Source organism: Vombatus ursinus, unplaced genomic scaffold (genome assembly GCF_900497805.2).
Source record: "Vombatus ursinus unplaced genomic scaffold, bare-nosed wombat genome assembly UNPS02010822.1, whole genome shotgun sequence".
Lineage (NCBI taxonomy): Eukaryota > Metazoa > Chordata > Mammalia > Diprotodontia > Vombatidae > Vombatus > Vombatus ursinus.
The window spans coordinates 3,833,422-3,839,421 of record NW_020950600.1 but is presented as its reverse complement, the minus strand read 5'-3'; positions in this window follow the sequence as shown (position 1 = coordinate 3,839,421).

Genomic DNA, 6,000 nt, shown 5'->3' with positions numbered 1-6,000 from the left:
ACTGCTGACCTACGGTAGTGAAGCCTTGCCCTGGGGCTGGCCCTGCCCAACAGCAAGACCCCACCCCTGGGACCTACCAGCAGAGAGACCCTGTTTCCATAACAACCCAGCAGCAGGACCCCAACCCTCAGGCAGAGGGGCAACAAAATTATTCCTACAAGGCCAGCTAGCAGAGAGGCTCTGTTTCCATAGCAAGCCAGTCGCAAGGCCCCACCCCTGGAGCTCGCAGGCCCCTAAACCCCACACCCAGAGGGGGCCAACAGGGAGGCCCCACGCCTCCATTACAGGCCAGAAGGGATGCCTACCATCCAGAGAAAGCAAGCAACTAAGCCCTGAAGCCCAGTGAAAGCCAGCAGTAAGACCCAGAGCCCCAGCACAAAAAGCTTGGGACAGTGTAGGACCAGAGCCCAACTCTCACATCAAAACACCAAGTCACAAAAAGAGGCAGAAAAAATGAGCAAAAAACAAACAAAAAAAGAGTTTGACTATAGAAAGTTACTATGGTGATAGGGAAGATCAAAGTGTAAGCTTAGAAGAGGACAATAGTGTCAAAATGACTATATGTGAAGCCTCAAAGAAAAATCTAATTTGGTCTCAGGCCCAAAAAGAATTCCTAGAAGAGCTTAAAAAAGATTTTAAAAAGCAAATTAGAGAAGTGGAAGAAAAAAGTGGGAAAAGAAATGAGAATAATGCAAGAGAATCATGAAAAAAGAGTCAATAGCATGGGAAAAGACATACAAAAATTTACTGAGGAAAATAACTCCCTAAAAAAATAAAATTGGCCAAATGTAAAAGGAAGTACAAAAGCTCACTGAAGAAAAGAATTCCTTAAAAATTAGAACTGAACAAGTGGAAACAGATGACTCAATGAGACATCAAGATATGATCAAACAAAATCAAAAAAGTAAAAACAACAGAAGAAAATGTAAAATTTCTCATTGGAAAAACAACTGACCTAGAAAATAGATCCAATAATATATGAATTATTAGACTACTTGAAAGCCATGATTAAAAAAAAAAAGCCTAGACAACATCTTCCAAGAAATTATGGGGGGCAGCTAGGTGGCGCAGTGAATAGAGCTCTGGCCTTGGAGTCAGGAGGACCTGAGTTCAAATCCAGCCTCAGACACTTAACACTCACTAGCTGTGTGACCCTGGGCAAGTCACTGAACCCCCCATTGCCTCATCAAAAAGCAAAAAAAAAAAAAAAGAAATTACCAAAGAAAACTGCCCTGATATATTAGAACCAGGGGGCAAAATAGAAATTGAAATAATCCACTGATCACTGCCTGAAAGACATTTCAAAATGAAAACTCCCAAGTACACCACAGCCAAATTCCAGAGCTTACAGATCAAGGAGAAAGTATTGCTGGCAGCCAAAAAGAAACAATTCAAATATGATAGAACTACAGTCAGGATTACACAGGCTTTGTCAGCTTCCACGTTAAAGGACTGGAGGGCTTGTAATATGACATACCAGAAGGCAAAGGAGTTAGGATTATAACCAAGAATCACCTACCCAGCAAAACTGAATATAATCTTTCAGAGAAAAACAATGGATATTTAATGAAATAGAAGACTTCCAAGCATTTCTAATTAAAAGACCAGGACTAAATAAAAAATTTGACCTCCAAATATGACTCAATGGAAACATAAAAAGGTAAAAAAGAAACAAGAAAGAGAAAACATAAGAAATGCAATAAAGTTAAACTGTTTGTATTTCTAGATGGCAAGGTAATATTTGTAACACTTAACTTTATTACTATTAGAAGAATATTACTATTACTATTAGAAGGAATGAGTATATGTAGACAAGAGGGTGTGGACATAAGGTGACTTTGATGGGATGATACCCCAAAAAACAAAATAAAGGGGTGAGAAAGAAAATTGCACTGGAAGGAGGAGGGAGGGAGATTGAATGAGGCATTAAAGAGCTATTATAATGGAGGGGAAGATGGGGGGGATGGGCAAAGCTTAAACCTTACTGTCATCAAAATTGGCTTAAAGAGGGAATAACACACACACTCAGTTGGATATAGCAATCTCTCTTACCCTCTGCATTTCACATTCTTTCCATGCTCTCACAGAGGGCTGGTTCTCTAGAGTCAGAACACTCCCTCATCATAGCTTAAGGTTAGCAGAGGTCCATTGCCAAGTTATCTAATTTAGTCCTAGCAGCAGCCCCTGGGTAGCAATGGGCCAGAAGCCGGAGTCAGCACACACCTCACTCTTCACTGCTGCTCTCAGACCCTCTGTGAGTCCTCCTCCCTCAAAGGTCAATGTATCTTTAACCTCCCAGGGCACATCTTCATGGCTCTAAGCTGGTGTTACTTCTCTTATCTTGAGTTCAGTAGCTGGCTCCAATTCAATCCAACCAGCCCTTAATATGTGCCGGGCACTGTGTTCTGAGAACATAACAACAACAACAACAACAAAATTTCTGTCCTCAGGGAGCTGACATTCTACTGGAAAGGGTAGGAGCATATACTAATTGTTATTAAATTGTTTCAGTTCTGTCCAAGTCTTTGTAACCCCATTTGGGGTTTTCTTGGCAAAGATATTAGAGTGGTTTGCCATTTACTTCTCTAGCTCATTTTGCAGATGAGGAAACTGAGGCAAACAGCTAAGTAAATGCAAAATATACACAGAGTAAATGCACAGTAATGTCACATGGAGACTAATACCTGGAGGGAGATTAGCCAAGGTCACTGGTAGAAGATAACCAACATTTATAAAGAGCTTTAAGTTTGCAAAGCACTTTACAAACATCTCCTTTGATTCTCACACCTCCCCCCAAGTAGGTGCTATTGTCATTCCCATTTTACAGATGAGGCAGATGGTGACTGACTTGCTCAGTCACACAGCTGCGAAATGTCTGAGGCTGGATTTGAACTGGGGTCTTCCTGACTAGCTCACCATCCATTGTGCCACCTATTTGCCAAGCAAGAAGGCATTGGAGCTGACCTTGGAAGTAGGGACTTCAAAAGGTGGAGGTAAAAGGTGAGAACATTCTCAGTAAAGGCATGGTGTTGGAAAGTGGAACGTCATGTATGATGCCCTTTTGGCCAGAGTGTGTATATGAGGGGTGGGAGTGGGGGTCTGGTAACGTGAAAGAAGTTAGAAGATGGTTCGGAGGTGTCTCCAGCCCCTGCTTCATACCTGGGGACTTCAATCTACAGGCTTATAAAGTCCCCAGACATGCCAGCCTCCCAGGTCAGCACCACCCTCCATTCTCATCTAGGGATGGTCACTCCTTGGCTCTCCCCACGTGGCCCATGACTCCGTTAACACCATGATCTGGGACTCTGCACCTTCCGTCTCCAGCAGCCTCCTGTCCTACTGTCTATCAGTTCCTCTTTGTGGGATCCACCGTCAACCTTTCCTCCAGGAACAACAGTCATGATTCTGTCTCTTCCTGGTTCCTTGCCTTTACTATGGCCTCATTTTTTCCCCCCTTCCAGGCTCTGGTACTGTAGTAAACCAAGTCACAAATACTTTGTCCTCCCTCCTTGATTCCCTTTCCCTACTCACCCTCCCTTTCGTTATTACCCCCCTCCCCTTATCTTCAGCCTGGGATCACCCCCACTACCCACATAGGGTGTAGAAGTAAAGATTTAGAGATGTGAGGGACCTCAGAGCTAGTCAACCAACCTACAAACACTTATTAAGCACTTACTAGTTACCCAGTCATGTTCTCTCAACTCCACCTTCCTGGCTTATTTTAAGTCCCAACAGGAAGCCCTCCTAGGCTCTCTAAATTATGGTGCCTTTTCTGTGTTAATAATTTCCTATTTATCCTGAAAATAGTTTTTTTGTATGTATTTGTTTGCTTATTGTCTCTCCATTAGATTGGGAACTCCATGAGGTCTATCTTTTGCCTCCTTTTGTATCCCCTGTGCTTAGTACAGGTGCCTAATAAATGTTTATTGATTGGCATGTGCTAAGCTCTGTGGATAGAAAGACAAAAACACAGCCCCAGCCCTTAAGGAGAGAACATGCAAACAACTATGTATGTACACATAAGATATAGATAGTGTTAATGGAAGGTCATCTCTGAGGGATGGCATTTGCAGTGGGGGGTGGGGATGTCCTTGAGTAGAAGGTAGTATTTTATCGTTGGAAGCAGAGGTGAGGAGGATGGGCATTACAGGCACGGCATTACAGCCAGTTCAAAGGCAAGGAGAAGGGAAATGGGGAATGGTGTATGAGGAATACACTGTAGCCAGATGGTATCATAGGAAGACTAGAAGATTTCCCGCTTGAGATGCCCAAGAAGTAGTTGGTGATGCATGACTAACGTTGGGGGAGAGAGGTCAGGGCTGGATCTATCCATCTGTGAATTATCCGAATTGGAGATGATAATCGAACCTATGAGATCACCCATGAGATCACCTATGAGCCAATGAGATTGGAGTTCCCACCCCCACCCACTGCTTCCTATGAACAATCAGCCAGTAGAGCCACAGTCTTACTCAATCCTGTTCAATCCAACAAGTACGTACTGTGTCAGCCACTGTTACATGCTGGGGTTATGATAATTAGCTCTTGGCAAATAAGAAGCAGGACCAACAATTACACAAAATTATTCCCAATTAATATTCTTGAGGCCATTTCCCCCACGAAGAGGCTTCCAGGGCCTCCTTTCTGCCACTGGGATAGCATAGAAGCCCCCTTCCTTTTGGCTTTTCGTTACAGCCTTTCATCATGGCTCCTCTCTCCCGGCTGGTCCTTCCTCGCTTCCCCTCCCACACTCCATGTTCCAGGGGGCACATTAGTACCTATCTGTCCTCGATGTGCCATCTCCTGCTTCTGTGCACAGGCCTTCCCTGATCCCCTCTGCCAGGAGCAAAGTTCCTTCTATCTGATTACTTAGCATTTACTGTGGTTTGTTTTATTTACATACTTCTGTTTTTTCTTTACCTATTTTTGTTTCTCTAGGTTTGGAGAGGTCCTTGAGGACAGAACCTTTTTGTATCCCCAGCACCTCGAACGGTCCCTGGCATCAGATGAATACTTGCTGACTTGAAGAGTGCACTCTTTTCCCTCTCCGTCTCCATGGCAGTCTCTAGAAATCAGCCCCCTGACACGTAGCTACAGGGACTGATGGAGCTCTTTAAATCCCAAGCTATGCCTTTTAAATCAACCTCCCTTTTGTTTGTGCGGTATCACAGACGCTGTAAAAATCGAGCCCCATGCTTGGGTTGGAACAGCCACAATCAGGGGCTAAATTAGGAAATGAAGAGCATTGAGGTTTTGCTGGCCAGTGAAACTTAGAGGCTCTATGTCTTGGTTCCACCTCTGGAAGACCATAAATATAGTATACAGACCTACTATAAATGTCACACTCAGACCTGAGCATCTGAGTCACCACATCTAACTTGGCCCGAGCGCTTCCAAACCATGGACTTTTCATTAACAACCAAAATGCCCCTCCCCCATATTGGCAATTACATTTTGTAAAACCCAGCCCTCCCCCGAGGTGCTGATTCCAGGAGAGTGGGAACCCAACCCGTTCAGGGAAGCCTTGTTTTGTGGAAGGATTTTAGCTAACTCCACTCTTCCCTTCTTTCTTTCTAGGGGATGGTAACTTTCTATAGAAACCCTAATTTATTTTCCTGAATTAGTTCTCTGCTTTTTTTGGGTGGGGGGTTTGTGGGTCTAATTCTGTATTTATTACTAGAAAGGCAGGGGCTGTTTTGTACTCAGCACTTAGCACAGTGCTGGGCAGCTAGGTCTGGAGTCAATCAACAAACATTTATTAAGTACCTACTATGTGCATATAAAGATATAAGAAGAGACAAAAGACAGTCCCTTGCCCACAAGAAGCTCACAATCTAAGGGGGGAGACAACAAAAATATACAAACAAGCTGTATACAAGATAAATTAGAAATAGTTAACAGAAGGAAAGTATTAGCATTAAGAGGGGGTTGAGAAACGCTTCCAGTACAAGGTGGGATGTAGACGTGGGTCTTAAAGGAAGCTAGGAAGGTCAACAGGCA